The sequence below is a fragment of the Arachis ipaensis genome, chromosome B10 (genome assembly GCF_059453495.1).
Source record: "Arachis ipaensis isolate K30076 ecotype BB chromosome B10, ASM5945349v1, whole genome shotgun sequence".
NCBI classification, from domain to species: Eukaryota; Viridiplantae; Streptophyta; class Magnoliopsida; order Fabales; family Fabaceae; genus Arachis; species Arachis ipaensis.
In genome coordinates, this window is record NC_142435.1 from 64,321,608 (window position 1) to 64,337,940 (window position 16,333).

General features: G+C 38.7%; 1 non-coding gene across 1 annotated transcript; it reads right to left on the bottom strand.

Annotated features, from left to right (window-relative positions):
- Positions 1–13,117: 13,117 nt before the first annotated feature.
- Positions 13,118–13,224, bottom strand: LOC148580304 (small nucleolar RNA R71). Its single transcript, XR_015895606.1, has one exon. It is a non-coding gene; the product is annotated as a small nucleolar RNA R71 (small nucleolar RNA).
- Between the last annotated feature and the right edge of the window lie 3,109 nt (positions 13,225–16,333).

Consider the following 16,333-nt stretch of genomic DNA (forward strand, 5'->3'; position numbering starts at 1 on the left):
AGAAACTATTTTGGTTTTATACATGTTACCTATAATTGAGTCGTTGCTTTTGGAAATTGATCATTCACCTGAGTTCACCATGTTCAATTCTTAGGTAACTTTGGGTCGGTTTTTCCGTGTTTGATATGTTCCCTGTGATTTCCTTTGAACTCTACTATGTTTTTACTTTTCAGGTTAATCAATTATCCTTTGAATTATGCTACATTCACCATTTGATTTAACTTGACAATTTCCTTGAACATGGTTCACCCTTTTACAATAATTGGTGCATTTCAATTGTGTAACCCACTTGATTCAAATTGGTTTCCAACTTGGTTTATGTTACACAAAGTGCATAATCACTCTTTCTACACCGATTATTGCAACTCTAGTGACCATGATATTGATTAATGACTTGCTTTCAATTAATTGCTCTTTTTACAATTTCATATTTCATCATTAATGACTATATGTCCCTCATGATTGTGAGTATGCTTGTTATCTTTAATTTTCTGCATTCTTCCTAATTAAGCAAATGACCATCATACCCCTAACCTCTGAACTAGTTTTTCTAGCTTTTAACTTGCCTAACATGCTAATTTTTTCTTGTTAGTTTTCAACTAATTCATTAACCATTCTTTTGGGTATCATGCTCATTGAGCTTATTGAACAAGCATCATGTGATTAATGTTTGCATTCTTGGGTTGTAACCTTGATTTCTTTTCTACCTAGTGTTTACTTGCATTCCAAGAACCCTCTTTTCCTAACTCACTTCATGAATGTGGCTTACCTTGCTTGCTATTCTTCTACTTGGCTAAATGCTTATATCATATCATATGTCTTTCAAGATGTCAGATAGAGGAAAAGCCAAGGCTACTATCTCAAGAAAGAGGAAGAAATCTCAGGCCTCTGCTATTTCTCCTTATACCAACTATGCCAAGAACCCACTTAATGAAGTGGATAAGGAGAATCAGTAGCTACCGCCCACTTACACAGCCAAGTTTTCCAATCTTTACTGTGAGCTTCGCTTCCGTAAATATTGGAAGACAAATCTGAACATTGAGAAGAAATTGGCCCTCCCCAACGACCTAAGATGAGCCATTAATATCCGTATTCAGGAATTGGGCTTAGGCTTTGTTAATAGGGATTTGGGAAGAATAAACACTTCATGGGTCAAGGAATTCGACTGCAACTTCTTTCGCCTGAATCTTGATTCAGTTCACCTACGGGGCGGGCAAGTCTTAGTGACTGAGGCTGCCATTGAGGGCGTATTGTATTGCCCACCCCGAACTGGTGACACATGTGCAAACCAGCAGGCAGAGATAGCCAGAGATGCTATGACATTTGATTATGAGGCGCTGAAGTGCGTTATTGCCACACCAGACGCCCCTTGGGTAATGGATTCTGACAATAAGAAGCCCAATGGGATGTTATTCGCATATCTGTCTAGAGAGGCTAGGACTTGGCAGCAGATATTTGCCCGCCATGTCCTGCCTACTACCCATTTCTCTGAGATTCCGATGGATATGCTTCTTCTGATTGGCTGTGTTATGGAGAGGAAGGAGGTATACTTCCTCCGGTTGATTAGGCGAACCATGTGGCGAGCTCACATCCGTGGCCTACTACCATTTCCCACATTGGTCACTGATGAATGGACTTTTGTGTGGTCTAGAATTTCACAAATGAAAGCTCATTGCAATATAGTTTCTAAACTAACAATAATCCTTTCATACAAAAATTTGTTTGTCACTAATACAAACCCCTAAAATCTATAAACTGAAGTATTGAACCTCGGGTCGTTCTCCATAGGAATTACAATAAAGTGTCTTATTATTGGTTACGGAGCATGTTTTGGGGTTTTCGATAAGAGACATGAAATGTAAATGGAAATGAAAATAAACTAACAACTAACAAAGGTCTTGGCAAAGGTTGGTGGTCAAGGATCTCTATCCTAATCACTAACCACAACATGAGAATTGGCAAGGACTAACCCCAATCAGTTAACCCCTAACTAATGGTAGAGGAAAGTCAAGTGAGCTATGTCAATCCAAGTCCATAAGTCCTAGTTCTCCACCAAATCAATTAGTGAGATCTAGCGTTAATGGCTCCCAATCGTCAATCACTTGGACATTAGCAACTCAAGAGTTCCTAAGTTACCTTCCCAAGCCAAGAGCACTAAAATCTACTCTAAAATCCAACTAAGTATTTTATCAAACACTTGGAAGGCACAAAAGAAAAGCATAGTAAAATTGCAAGGAAAGTAAATCTACACTACTTAATTGCAAGGAATTAAACAACAACAAATCAAATCAACAATAAAAGAACACGAAAATGTAAATTGCATTAAAAGGAAAATGGAAGAACAAAAGTGCATCAACATAAAAGTAAAGAATTACAAGAATTAAATGCAAAACTATAGAGAGAAGAAGTAGAAGAAGAAGAATTGATAAAGGAAAAGTAAATCTAAGCATGAAATTAACCTAGATATAAGAATTCCTAATCTAGATATAAAACCTACTCCTAATCCTAGAGAGAAGTGAGAGCTTCTCTCTCTAAAACTACTCTAAACTAATCCTAATGAGTGTGTATGAGTGAAAATGAGTGAATCCCCCTTTTCCCCTTCAATTCTTGGTCCTTATATGCATTTTGGCGCCAAAGTTGGTTGAAATTGGGCCCCACAGCTCTCAAAAATCAATGGGCACGTTTTCTATTTTAAAAAATCATGTGCGTCCATCGGGACGTACGCGTATAGTGCGCGTGCGCGCCCCTTGAAGTTTTCGCAATCCATGCGTGCGCGTACCGTGCGCGTGCACGTGGATGCACATTTCCAATTCTTTAGCTTTTCCATGATTTCTCCACTTTACATGCTTTCCTCTTCACTCCTTTGATCCATTCCTAGCCCTTTTTAACCTGAAATCACTTAACAAACAAATCAAGGCATCTAGTGGAATCAAAGGTGAATTGAATTTAGCTAATTAAGGACCTAGAAAGCATGTTTTCACAATTAAGCACAAATAAAGAGGCAACCATGAAACCATGCTATTTCCTTGAATAAATATGGGTAAAAGGTGATAAAATCCCTTAAATAAAGCATAAGATAAACCCTAAATATGGGGTTTATCAACCTCCCCACACTTAAACCAAGCATGTCCTCATGCTTAAACCAAGAAGGAACACAGGGTATGGCATTTATTCAATGAAACATAACTAAATGCAATCTACCTATATGCAACTATCTACATGGATGCAATTTCTTGGTTAAAATAAATCAATTTCCAAGAAGCATATATGCACAAGGGCTAAAGACTACCAAGTCTAATCTACAATTGAATTGAATTATTAAATATTTTTATAACTTGCAAGAAAAGAGATGATCATGGGTGAAATCATGTAATTGAGCATCAAAGCACTCTATTCGCTCAAGTGTTTAGGGTTGATTCACTCAATTCTCCTCTATTTCATGCTTTCTAAGATTTGTTTTTTTTCTAACAATCAACATTTATTTCATGCATGCATACAAGTATCATGAGATCTTTTCTTTAGGTTGTAATGGGGCTAGAATCAAGGTAGGATGCATATTTGGTCAAGTGAGCTTGAAATTTGAATCTTTGATAAGCTTAAACTTCCCACCTAACCTATGACACCCTCTACAATTCAAAACTACCCTAACTACCCATTTTTCTCACTTTTTCACATACTCATGTATTCCTTTTCATTTCACAACACTCATGCATTGATCTTTATTGAGCTTCACTTTGGGGCATTTTGTCTCCTTTTTATTTCTTTTCTTTTTTTTCTTTCTTTTTCTATATATTTTTTTCTTTTCTTTTATTTTTCTCATTTTTTTCTTTATACAAGAACATCAATGCATAAGACTTTACATTCATTACATATGACCATGTACCCAATTCCCAATATTTTCAACAAAAATACAAAACTACCCTTTTATTCCCCCAATGTCCCAAGGTTCTCACACTTGAATGATACACACACACTAGCCTAAGCTAATTAAAGATCCAAATAAGGACATTTATTATTTTTCGTTTTAAGGCTTGTAATTTGCTAAAATTAGAACAAAGTGGGTTAATCGTAGGCTCAAATATGGCTAACAATGGAAGATAAAAGGTAAGACTATTTGGGTAAGTGAGCTACATGAAATGATGGCTTCAATCATATAAATGCATGAATACACTAAATAATGGATATAAAGAATCGAACAAATCAAAGATTGCAATCATAGAAAGAGAATAATGCACACAAGAAGGAAAATAAGTGGTTATAAGATGTAACCACACCATTAGGCTCAAAACTCACAAGCTTGTGTTCTTAGCTCAAAAATCATGTTCCACAATATATATATGATTCAAGCAAGTTTTATGAAAAGTTTTTACTCAAATCAATTGAGGTGCCCTATTGATAGAATTCTTGAAAAAAATCTCATTATTTTGACTAAGCTTATATATATATATATATATATATATATATATATATATATATATATATGCAAAAATAAGAAAACGAAACTAAAAATCCTAAAAACCTAAAAATGAAATGCAAAAGTGTTAAGATTAGAAATTTGTCACCCAAAATCGCCGACCGGTTGGACGACCTCCCCACACTTAAAATTTTGCACCATCCTCGGTGCATTCAAAGATGAGCAAGGGGGTACGGCGACTCTCCGGATTGCTACCTTCAGCTGGTAGATCAACCAGTTTGCTGCATGTTCTTTCTTCTGCTTCTATTTTTGCTTGCAGTGCATCATTCATGAAAAACAAAAATATAATACCATAAGATGAGAAAATACAAAAGCAAGGAAGCATACATTGTTGGAATGAGGTATTAATCACTAGAATTGAGTGAGTGAATTAGTGTGACATTAATGACAAATAAGTGTGTGAATTCTAAATTGCGCAGTTTAGAACACACATTAGCATAAAAATCGATGTCACAAAAGAAGCATGCACTTTACTTATCCTAATGTGCTTGAGATGCCTTAAGTAAACTTGTAAGGTAAAACAAGCATTAAAGAAGCATGAGAGCATTCAAGCTAAAAGCATATGGATGCATATAATCATGAAACACAATGCATTGAAGTAAATGCTCAACATCCAATATCAAGAGATCGCCTAATCAAAGAATAGGGTTCAAATCACATGGTGGCCAAATCATGTAATTCAAGAAGAGTTACAGGCTCGAAGGCAATTCTCATCACTTGGTATTCTTAAAAGGTAAGCATGAAGAACTAAAAACCAAGTAGCAAAATATAACCTCAACAGTAGAATCCAACAAAGATTATAAACAAAATGATGTTAAGAAAATATCCCTTTTTAATACTTAGCAGCAATTAATGGTAAACAAGAATAACAACCCAACACTTGTAATGACAAAGAGAAAATAAAATGAAAACTAAATAAAACAAACTAATCAACTAACTAACTAAGTAATTAGTTAACTAAAATAAATAGTTATCAATGGTGTTTGGGAGTGTTGGAAGAGGGGTAGAAGAAGGAAAGAGGAAAGGAGGAGGAAAGAAATGGAAAGAGGAGAAGAAAAGAAATGTGTTGAAAGAGAGGCATCCATGCGTATGCGCGCATGGCGCGCGCGCGCGAATGGTGGTGCAATGGACGCGACGTGTACGCGTACATGGGGCGTGCGTGTGGATGGCTTATTTCGAGAGTGACGCATACGCGTCATGTGCGCGTACGCGTGAGTTGGTTTGTGCGAAAGGCACAATGCGCGCGCAACGTTCGCACAACTCTCGGGTTTTTGGCTTGGGGGTGGAATTTCTCAATCCACGCATACGCGTACATGGCGCGTGCGCGTGGATAGGTGAAAATGCTTGATGTATGCGTACGCGCGCAGTGCGCGTACGCGCGGATGGTGCTCTTTTTTTCTATGTTTTTGCACTAATCCAAGCATTCCAAACCTCCAAACAACTACCAAAACACCATAAAACCTTATTTAACATACTAAACTACAAATTATACTCAACAAATCAACCAAATACTTGAATTTAAACTAATTACCAATATGTACAAAAAGAGAAAATGAAAAGAAGTTACCATGGTAGGGTGTCTCCTACCTAGCACTTTTGTTTATTGTCCTTAAGTTGGACTTATGGGGAGCTTCTCTCCAGGTGGCTTGTGCTTAAACTCATCTTGGAACATCCACCAATGCTTGAGTCTCCAATAAGCACCATTCTTCAAAATTAATAACTCCAAGCTTGGGTGGAGTTCTTCACAAACCATGGGCTCCCAAAATTGATTCTCCTTGTGCGATCCGGGATCCCACACTTTGTTTTGACACCCATCTTCAAATTGATCATCATGATTCTAATTGGGTGGCATGACCTTAGAATTCTCAAAAAAGCCCCCAAACAACTTCCTAGACCCTTGCAATTGGGTTCTACACTAACCATTACTATTCGACTTTGAACATGCAACCATCATGAGCTTAGAATGATATTTCCAACCACTAACCATCTCCCTTTTGCTCTTAAAGCCACAAATATATCTAAGTTGACCATCCGTCTTAAGCAAATCATATTCAAGGGGAATAATAAAGCTTAAGTATAAGGAATTTACCCACTTGAATGAGAGAATGGATGGTGATGGCTTGGGGAGAGGTACCTCTAATGTGCTTGTAAGCTCTACTACCTTGTGTTCTTCCTTGATCACTTCCACCTCTTCACAAACTTCTTCACTTTCAATCCTTTGTTCATCAATTTCATCTAACTCTTCTCCATCACTCAAATTATAAATGGGAAGAAGAGAAAAAATCTACCTCCACATTGCTTTCCATCTCATTGGGAGAAGGTTCTTCAAATTCAAAGGATTCACCACCAAGAAGATTGGATGCATGATCTTTATCTCCAAGGGAACTCAATCCTTGCTTCATTCCTTCCAAGTCTTTATTCAAGAATTGTTTTGGAGGTTGTGCACTCTCCTCCTCAATATCAAATTCAATCTTCTTGGAGAGGTTCTCTTCAACTCTAGGTTCCCAAGGAGGTTCCGCATCTCCTAAGTCTTCAACCACTTCTTCCTTTTCTTCAATGATCATAGGCTTCTCCAATTGTTCTAACACAAAATAACATCCCTCATTTTCCACCGGAGTTTCCAATCACTCCTTCATGCTATGCTTTTCAATTAATTCTCCACATGTGACCATGGGAGTGCTTTGAGTGCTCAAGTGTTGGGAGGCTAAAATGCTTACTACCTTGGTCAAGGTAGCCAAAAATTCTAGTGTCTCCCTTTGCATTTCTCCTTGCCCTTGAAGTATAAAGCTAAGGATTTCATCCATTGAGGATTAGAGTGTGTAGGAGGGTTCAATGTCTTGGAGAATGGTTTCATAATAGGAAGGTGGTTCTTCTTGGTAACGTGGTGGTGTATATTGAGGTAGTTCTTGGGAGTAGTGATCTTGAAATGGTGGTTCCATGTATGGCTCATATGGTTCAAAAGGTGGTTAGTATGGTGGATATGGATCAAAGTCATATGGAGGTGTTTGGTGAAAATAGGTTTGTGAGTGTGGTTGAGGTTCATGTTGAGGATATGACTCATAGGCATATGGTGGTGGTTCTTGAAAGTCACAAGGAGATTCACCATAGCCATTGGGTTGGTATGCATCATAGAATGGCTCTTCTTCATAGTGCATTGGTGGAGGTTGTTGCCATAAAGATTGATCATATGCATATGGCTCCTCCCACCTTTGGTTATCACATCCTTGATACACATTCTCATTATAGTCCTCATTTTCTACAACATAATTAGAACCAAACTCATAGCCAAAGTGAGAATTCATGATAGCAAGAGAAAAGGAAAATAAAATCAAATAAGAAACAAAGAAAACCAAATCCTAAAAATAGCAAGAGCTAACAAAAACAAATATATTCACACTATTCACATATATACAATAACCAATAACACAACACCATTGCGATTCCCTAGCAACGGCGCCATTTTGATGAATGGACTTTTGTGTGGTCTAGAATTTCACAAATGAAAGATCGTTGCAATATAGTTTCTAAACCAACAATAATCCTTTCATACAAAAAATTTTTTTGTCACTAGTACAAACCCCTAAAATCTATAAACCGAAGTATTGAACCTCGGGTCGTTCTCCCTAGGAATTACAATAAAGTGTCCTATTATTGGTTATGGAGCATGTTTCGGGGTTTTTGATAAGAGACATGAAATGTAAATGGCAATGAAAATAAACTAACAACTAACAAAGGTCTTGGCAAAGGTTGGTGGTCAAGGATCTCTATCCTAATCACTAACCACAACATGAGAATTGGCAAGGACCAACCCCACTAAGTTAACCCCTAACTAATGGTAGAGGAAAGTCAAGTGAGCTATGTCAATCCAAGTCCATAAGTCCTAGTTCTCCACCAAATCAATTAGTGAGATCTAGCGTTAATGGCTCCCAATCGTCAATCACTTGGACATTAGCAACTCAAGAGTTCCTAAGTTACCTTCCCAAGCCAAGAGCACTAAAATCTACTCTAAAATCCAACCAAGCATTTTATCAAACACTTGGAAGGCACAAAAGAAAAGCATAGTAAAATTGCAAGAAAAGTAAATCTACACTACTCAATTGCAAGGAATTAAACAACAACAAATCAAATCAACAATAAAAGAACATGAAAACATAAATTGCATTAAAAGGAAAATGGAAGAACAAAAGTGCTTCAATATAAAAGTAAAGGATTATAAGAATTAAATGCAAAACTGGTGTGATGAGAAGTAGAAGAAGAAGAATTGATAAAGGAAAAGTAAATCTAAGCATGAAATTAACCTAGATCTAAGAATTCCTAATCTAGATCTAAAACCTACTCCTAATCCTAGAGAGAAGTGAGAGCTTCTCTCTCTAAAACTACTCTAAACTAATCCTAATGAGTGTGTATGAGTGAAAATGAGTGAATCCCCCTTTTCCCCTTCAATCCTTGGTCCTTATATGCATTTTGGCACCAAAGTTGGTTGAAATTGGGCCCCACAGCTCTCAGAAATTGCTGGCACGTTTTCTATTTAAAAAATCACGTGCGCCCTTCGGCGCGTACGCGTACAGTGCGCGTGCGCGCCCCTTGAAGTTTGTGCAATCCACGCGTGCGCGTGCGCGTGGATGCACATTTCCAATTGTTTGGCTTTTTCATGATTTCTCCACTTTGCATGCTTTCCTCTTCACTCCTTTGATCCATTCCTAGCCCTTTTCAACCTGAAATCACTTAACAAGCAAATCAAGGCATCTAGTAGAATCAAAGGTGAATTGAATTTAGCTAATTAACGACCTAGAAAGCATGTTTTCACATCTAAGCATGAATAAAGAGGCAACCATGAAACCATGCTATTTCCTTGAATAAATGTGGGTAAAAGGTGATAAAATCCCTTAAATGAAGCATAAGATAAACCCTAAATATGGGGTTTATCAGTCACCATGATGATCTTGTTCGCCGGTGCCCCTTGGAGGGACGATGACGTGACACCACCTCCCCCAGATGATGACGATAAGGAGGATACTATTCCATGGGGTATGTGGGTGCACGAGAAGCCCCCATCCAGGCGCCGCTCTCGAGCTAGAGTAGCAGTAGCAGCAGTGACAGGACCTTCTTCTTCAGTAGCAGCAGTAGCACCTTTACCACCACCACCAGCACCCGAGCCGACATATCTGCTAGTACAGTGCCTATGTCGCTTCATGTAGTGCAGCAAGCGTCGTATCATGCGATGTCTCGATCGCATAGATCAGGTTTTTGTCTCACAGGGGATTGAGCTACCCCTTCTCCCTGACTCTCCCGCTTCCGATGAGGCAGAGCACGAGCCAGAGCACGTTGAGGAGCCGGTTCATCAGGCAGCACCTCTACAGACGCAGGCTGTCCAAGATACTCAGCAGCCTCCCGAGAAGCCAGTACCCCAGACTGAGCACCAGCCAGAGTCAGAGGCGACTGTTAACCCTCACCATGAGCCCGATCACTAGCATCGAGGATGATGCTTCATCTTAAGTGTGGGGAGGTCACTGTCGTCGCCGTCGATGGATTCAGTGAACATTTTCGGACACTATCTTCTAGCCTATGTTATTTTGCTTTATTTTGTACCTTTTGGATCATTGTATATATTAGTATTATGGATTGTGGATACTTTGTTTAGATTGTTGATTTTACACTTTCGCTTTATATATGCACTTTTGCTTTATATAGTTGCTTTAGCTTGTTTTAGCTTTTGGTTGTGATTGGAAAAGCATTTTGGATTGTTGAAACCTAGTTGACCCTTCTTGTATAAGAAATGTATTTTGATTAAAAAGGGGGTACACTAAGGATATTATTTTTTTAAATTTTTCTAAATCCCAATATTGCATTAGAATAAGCTTAGTCAATATGATGAAATTTTCCAAGAAATTCATTTCAAGGGCACCACCCCAATTGATTGAAATTTTTTTTATTATGACTTGCTTGAGTTACATATTGTGGAACATGATTTTTGAGCCAAGAACACAAGCTTGTGAGTTTTGAGTTTTAATTGTGTGGTTACATCATATATAACCACTTATTTCCATTCTTGTATGCATTATTCTCTTCCTATGAGTGTAATCTTTGATTTGTTTGATTTTTTATGTCCATTATCTTGTGTATACATGCATTTATATGATTGAGGCCATTGTTCAAATAGCTCACTTACCCAAATAGCCTACCTTTTATCTTCCATTGTTAGCCAATTTGAGCCTATGCTTAACCCACTTATTCTTAATTGTAGCATATTACAAGCCTAAGTGAAAAACAATAAATGTCCCTTGTTTGGATCTTTGATTAGTTTAGCCTAGTGAGAGTGTTCATCATTTGATTTGGGAGAGTTGGAAACATTGGGTAGAGATAAAAGAGTGTGGTGTTTGTGTTGGAAATTTAGGAATTGGGTGCATACTCATGCATTAAATATGAAAACCATATGCATTGGTACTTGTATATATACCCTAAAAAAAACAAATTTTCTGCAATAAAAAGGGGACAAAATGCCCCAAAGTTCAAAGTTTAAAAATAATCAATGCATATGTGTGGTGATCAAAGGAGAATGCATAAGTGTGTGAAAAAGTGAAGAATGGGTAATTAGGTTTGTTTAGAATTGTATAGGTTGTCATAGGTTAGGTAGGAAGTTTAAGTTAATTAAAGATTCAAATTTCTAGCCCACTTGACCATGTGCATCCTACCTTGACCGTAGCCATATTACAACCATGGGAAAGTCCTCATGATATTTGTATGCATGCATGAAATAATTGTTAGATAAAAAACAAATTTTGGAAAGCATGATTAGGGGGGGATTGAGTGAATCAACCCCATACACTTGAGAGCCTAGAGCGGATACACATCCGGTGAGGGTTCGATCGCTCAATTACATGTTTCTACCCATGATCATCTTTTCTTGCAAGTTATAAATTCTTTCAATGATTCAATTCAATTGCGGGTTTGCTTGATTGCTATTGCTTTATCCCTTGTGCACGCATGGTTTCTTGGAAATTAATTTATTTTGACCAAGTAGATAGGTTGCATGTAGTTAGTTTGCATTGAATAAATGATGATACCCCTTTGCTTCTTTCTTGATTTTAGCATGAGGACATGCTTAGTTTAAGTGTGGGGAGGTTTGATAAACCCCAATTTTGTGGTTTATCTTGTGCTTATTTTAGGGGATTTTATCACCTTTTTCCCACATTTATTCAATGAAAAAGCATGGTTTTGTAATTCTTCCTTGATTTGTGCTTAAGTATAAAAACATGCTTTTTAGGCCCTTAAATTGGTGATTTTAATTCACTTTAGTTCCATTCGATGCCTTGATGTATTTGTTGAGTGATTTCAGGTTCATAAGGCAAGTATTAGATGGAAGAAATGAGGAGAAAAGCATACAAAGTGGAGAATGCATGAAGAAACAAATATTGGGAATATTTCAATGGACGCGCAACCGTACAAGGCGCGCGTGCGCAGAAGTGGCATCACATTGCGATGCGTACGTGTACATGGTGCGTACGCGCGAATGAGGAAATTGGCCAAGCGACGCGCACGCACACATGGCGCGTCTGCGTCGATGCTCACACGTGACTCACTTAAAGGCAAAATGCTGGGGGCGATTTCTGAGCTGCCCAGGCCCAAATCAAACTTGTTTCTGAGGGTATTTCATGCAGAATTGAAGCTAGAGCAAGGGGGAGCACTTAGTCAACATGAGCCTTTAGTTAGTTTTCTAGAGAGAGAAGCTCCCTTTTCTCTCTAAAATTAAGTTAGGATTAGGTTAATCTCTTGTAGATCTTGAGTTAATTACTTGATTTCATCTTGTTTCCTTTACAATTTCTTGTTTCTATTCATTTTTTTTATTTTTATTTTTCTAGTTCACTAATATAAAAATAAAAAAATAAAAAAATTAGCTTTAATTCTTGAATTGTTGCGCAATTAGTTTTTTTCTTTTTTTTTTTAAATTTTTAAAATTAAGTTTGGTGTCCCCTAGTTATTTTGAAGCTTTTACTTCTTATTTATTTAGTTGTTTTATTTTATTTCTTTTACACAGGTTACCTCACTAGGAATTCTCTGCACTCTGACATAGAGAATCCCATCTTTTCTTGTCTTCTATTTGTTTATGTGCAGGAACAGAGACAAGGAACATCTCTTAGACTTTGATCCTGAACCTAAAAGAAATTTCAGCCGGCGTTTGCAACAAGCAAGACTTTACAAGGCTGCAGAATCCACTATGGATCCGAACAATGCTGTTAATGCCAATGTGGCAAATCCGAATGGGGATGAGCAACAAAGGAGAGTGCTTGGCTTTTATTCTGCCCCTACTACAGATCTTTAGGGAAAAAGCATTGTGGTGCCTCCTATAGTTGCGAACAACTTTGAGTTGAAGCCACAATTGGTCACCCTGGTGCAACAAAATTGCCAGTATCATGGACTTCCTCATGAAGATCCAAATCAACTTATATCTAATTTTCTGCAGATTTGTGATACGGTAAAGACAAATGGAGTGAATTCTGAGGTGTACAAACTCATGCTCTTCCCGTTTGCTCTGAGGGATAAAGCAAAGCTATGGCTAGATTCCCAACCCAAGGAGAGTCTGGATACTTGGGACAAGGTTGTTACTGAGTTTCTTACTAAATTTTTCCCACAAAGAAGCTGACTAAGCTTAGGTTGGAGGTTTAGACTTTCAGGCAGAAGGATGGTGAAACTCTTTATGAAGCTTGGGAGAGATACAAGCTACTAACTAGGCAATGCCCTCCGGACATGTTCTCCAAATGGACCCAACTAGATATCTTTTATGAAGGCTTGGGTGAGATGTCCAAGATGAGCTTAGATACTTCTGCAGGTGGTTCATTGCACAAGAAGAAGACACCAAAGGAGACTATTGAGCTTATTAAACTGGTTGCTAGCAACCAATATTTATATTCATCTAACAGGAATCCTGTGAACTCTGAGGCTCCTTAGAAGAAGGGTGTTATGGAAGTAGAAGCTCTTAATGCTCTTCTTGCTCATAACAAACTTATATCTCAGCAAATAAATCTACTTACTCAGCAGATGGGTGGCATGCAAGTCTCGGCTATCAACACCCAAAATCCACCTCTAGAGGCCTCCTATGACATGGCAGGTAACTTTGTGCAAAATGATAATTATGATTATGCTCAATCCTCTTCTGAATAGGTCAATTACATGGGGAGTGGTTATAGGAATCCCAATAATGATCCATATTCTAAGATATACAATCAGGGATGGAGAAATTACCCAAATTTTGGATAGAGGGACCAACCTCAGAGACCTCAGAACTTCAACAATAATTCTCAGGGTAGCTTCCAACAGAACAATTACAATAACCACCAATTTCAGTCTCAGCAGCAACAACCAGCTCAGCAGGCAAACTCTAAATCCCAAGAAGATTCTAATTGGGAAATGATGAGGAGTTTTGTGCAGGAAACCAGAGCATCAATTAAGAATTTGGAGATCTAGATAGGTCAAATAGCCACAAGAGTGAATGAAATTGATTAGAGGACCACTAATAGCCTTCCTGGTAACACAATTCCAAATCCAAGAGAGGAATGCAAGGCTATCACCTTGATAAGTGGAGAAGTGGCAAGCACGAAAGCACAAGTTAATGAGGAGCCAGTTGAAAAAGAAGATTGCAAGGCTATTCAATTGAGAAGTGGTAAAGTAGCTGGCTCTGAGACCAAGGTCAATGGAGAATTAGTGGAAAAAGAAGCTCCAGAAGAGAAGAAGCAAGAAGTAGAGCACGTCCTTCCAAAGCGTGCGAACAACCCATTCCCAAACTCTCTTGACACTTATCCTACATTGCCAAAAACTCTTGAGTACAAGCCTAAAATGCCATATCCTCAGAGACTTCAAAAGTAGACCAAGGACAAGCAGTTTTCAAAGTTCTTGGAAGTCTTCAGAAAGTTGCAAATCAATATTCCTTTTGCTGAGGTTTTGGAGCAAATGCCTCTCTATGTCAAGTTCATGAAGGAATTGTTGTCAAAAAAGAAGCCTTTAAAGGGAGATGAGACAGTGGTCCTGACTAAAGAATGCAGTGCCATCATTTAGAATAACTTGCCAAGGAAGATGCCGGATCTAGGGAGCTTTCAAATTCCATGCACCATTGGGAGCACAACCTTTGAGAAAGCCCTATGTGATATGGGAGCAAGCATAAATCTAATGCCCTTATCTGTGATAAAGAAGCTGCAAATCCAAAAGGCACAACCCACAAAGATAGCATTACAGATGGCAGACAAATCTATGAAGCCTACATACGTATTAGTGGAGAATATCTTGGTCAAAGTGGGTAAGTTCTTCCTCCCAACAGATTTTGTGATCCTTGACACAGGGGAGGATGAGAATGCCTCTATAATTCTAGGAAGACCATTCCTAGCTACTGGAGGAGCTCTGATTGATGTAGAAGTGGGTGAATTAGTGCTTAGAGTGCATAATGAGAAACTGGTCTTTCATGTCTTCAAAGATATACACTCAACAGATGAAGAAGAGAGGTGCATGCAGACTGAGCTTATTGATCCAAACCTTCAAAAACCCCCTGATGATGCACAGCAGAAATTGTAGCTCAAACCTCCTTTAGTGACAACCAATAAAATTCCTCCTGACATCAAACCTAAGTTTGGTGTTGGGAATACGTCATCCACCAAGGAGGAGGTTCCCAAAAGAAGAAAATATCCAGGGGATGGAGAAACAAAAAGATCCCCACTGAAGGTTTCTCCCTAGGAATGAAGGTGGTGTTGACTAGCAATTCAGTGCGGACTTATATAGTAAACAAAATTCTCTCTCTAGAGCATATTGAGCTACTTTATGGGGACACAGGAAAGAAGTTCAATGTAAGGGGTGAAGAGCTGAGCCCCTATGATCCTCCTCCCTAGAGGAGCTGACCGTCAAGCTAGTGACGGTAAAGAAGCGCTTGTCGGGAGGCAACCCGATAATTTCGTATCCTTAGTTATTTTTTGTAGTAGTGATTTTCTTATTTCTTTGATTTTTATTGAGTTTTTACCATTTTTCTTTTGTTTTACGAGTGTTCTGATCATGCAGCTATCTTAAAACAGGAACCAAACAATTAAAAAAAAACGAGCACACGACGCGCAAGCGTCGCTGACGCGTACGCATCATATGTGTGTGCGTGAAAAATAAAAAGTGAACAGAGAGTTGAGCAGGAGTGGCGCTGGAACGATGCTTTGTGCACAAACAAGACCACGCTTATGCGTACCTCACGCGTGCGCATCGTTTGCGCTTTTCGCCATCCACGCGTACGCGTGAACTTAAAAATCGGCGTCAATGAGTGTTTGGGCAGAGAGTTGTGATGGCTTGGGGCTGGAAGTGTGCTAGAAGCACAAAACTTGATCACGCGTTCGCGTCCCTGACGCGTGCGCGTCCTTTGCACAAATGGCCATCCACGCGTGCACGTGCATGACGCGCACGCGTCGTATGAAAATTTTGATTACCCAGTCACACGAACAGTGAGTTGCGCGTGCATGCGGCTGCCTTCGCGCGATTCGCACGAATCATAGGCACGCGTACGCGTGCCTGACACTCACGCGTCATTATGAAATTTTTGCACCCCACGCGTACGCGTACTGTACGCGTACGCGTCGCATGCGCCGCACAACTCCATTAGTTCCCCGTCCAGTTTTTAAAATTTTCATTCTCTCTCTCCCAAATCCTAATTCTCTCTTGTTCTTTTATCATTTTATTCTTCTTTCATCATAATATTCGTTTCTTTTTATTTTCAGTTCTTCTTTGCTTGAGGACAAGAAAACCTTTAAGTTTGGTGTTGACGCTTCACTTATGGGTTTTTTGTTTATTTTTATGGCATCAAAGGGAGGCGAATCATCTTCACGGAGTTGCACAACCCAA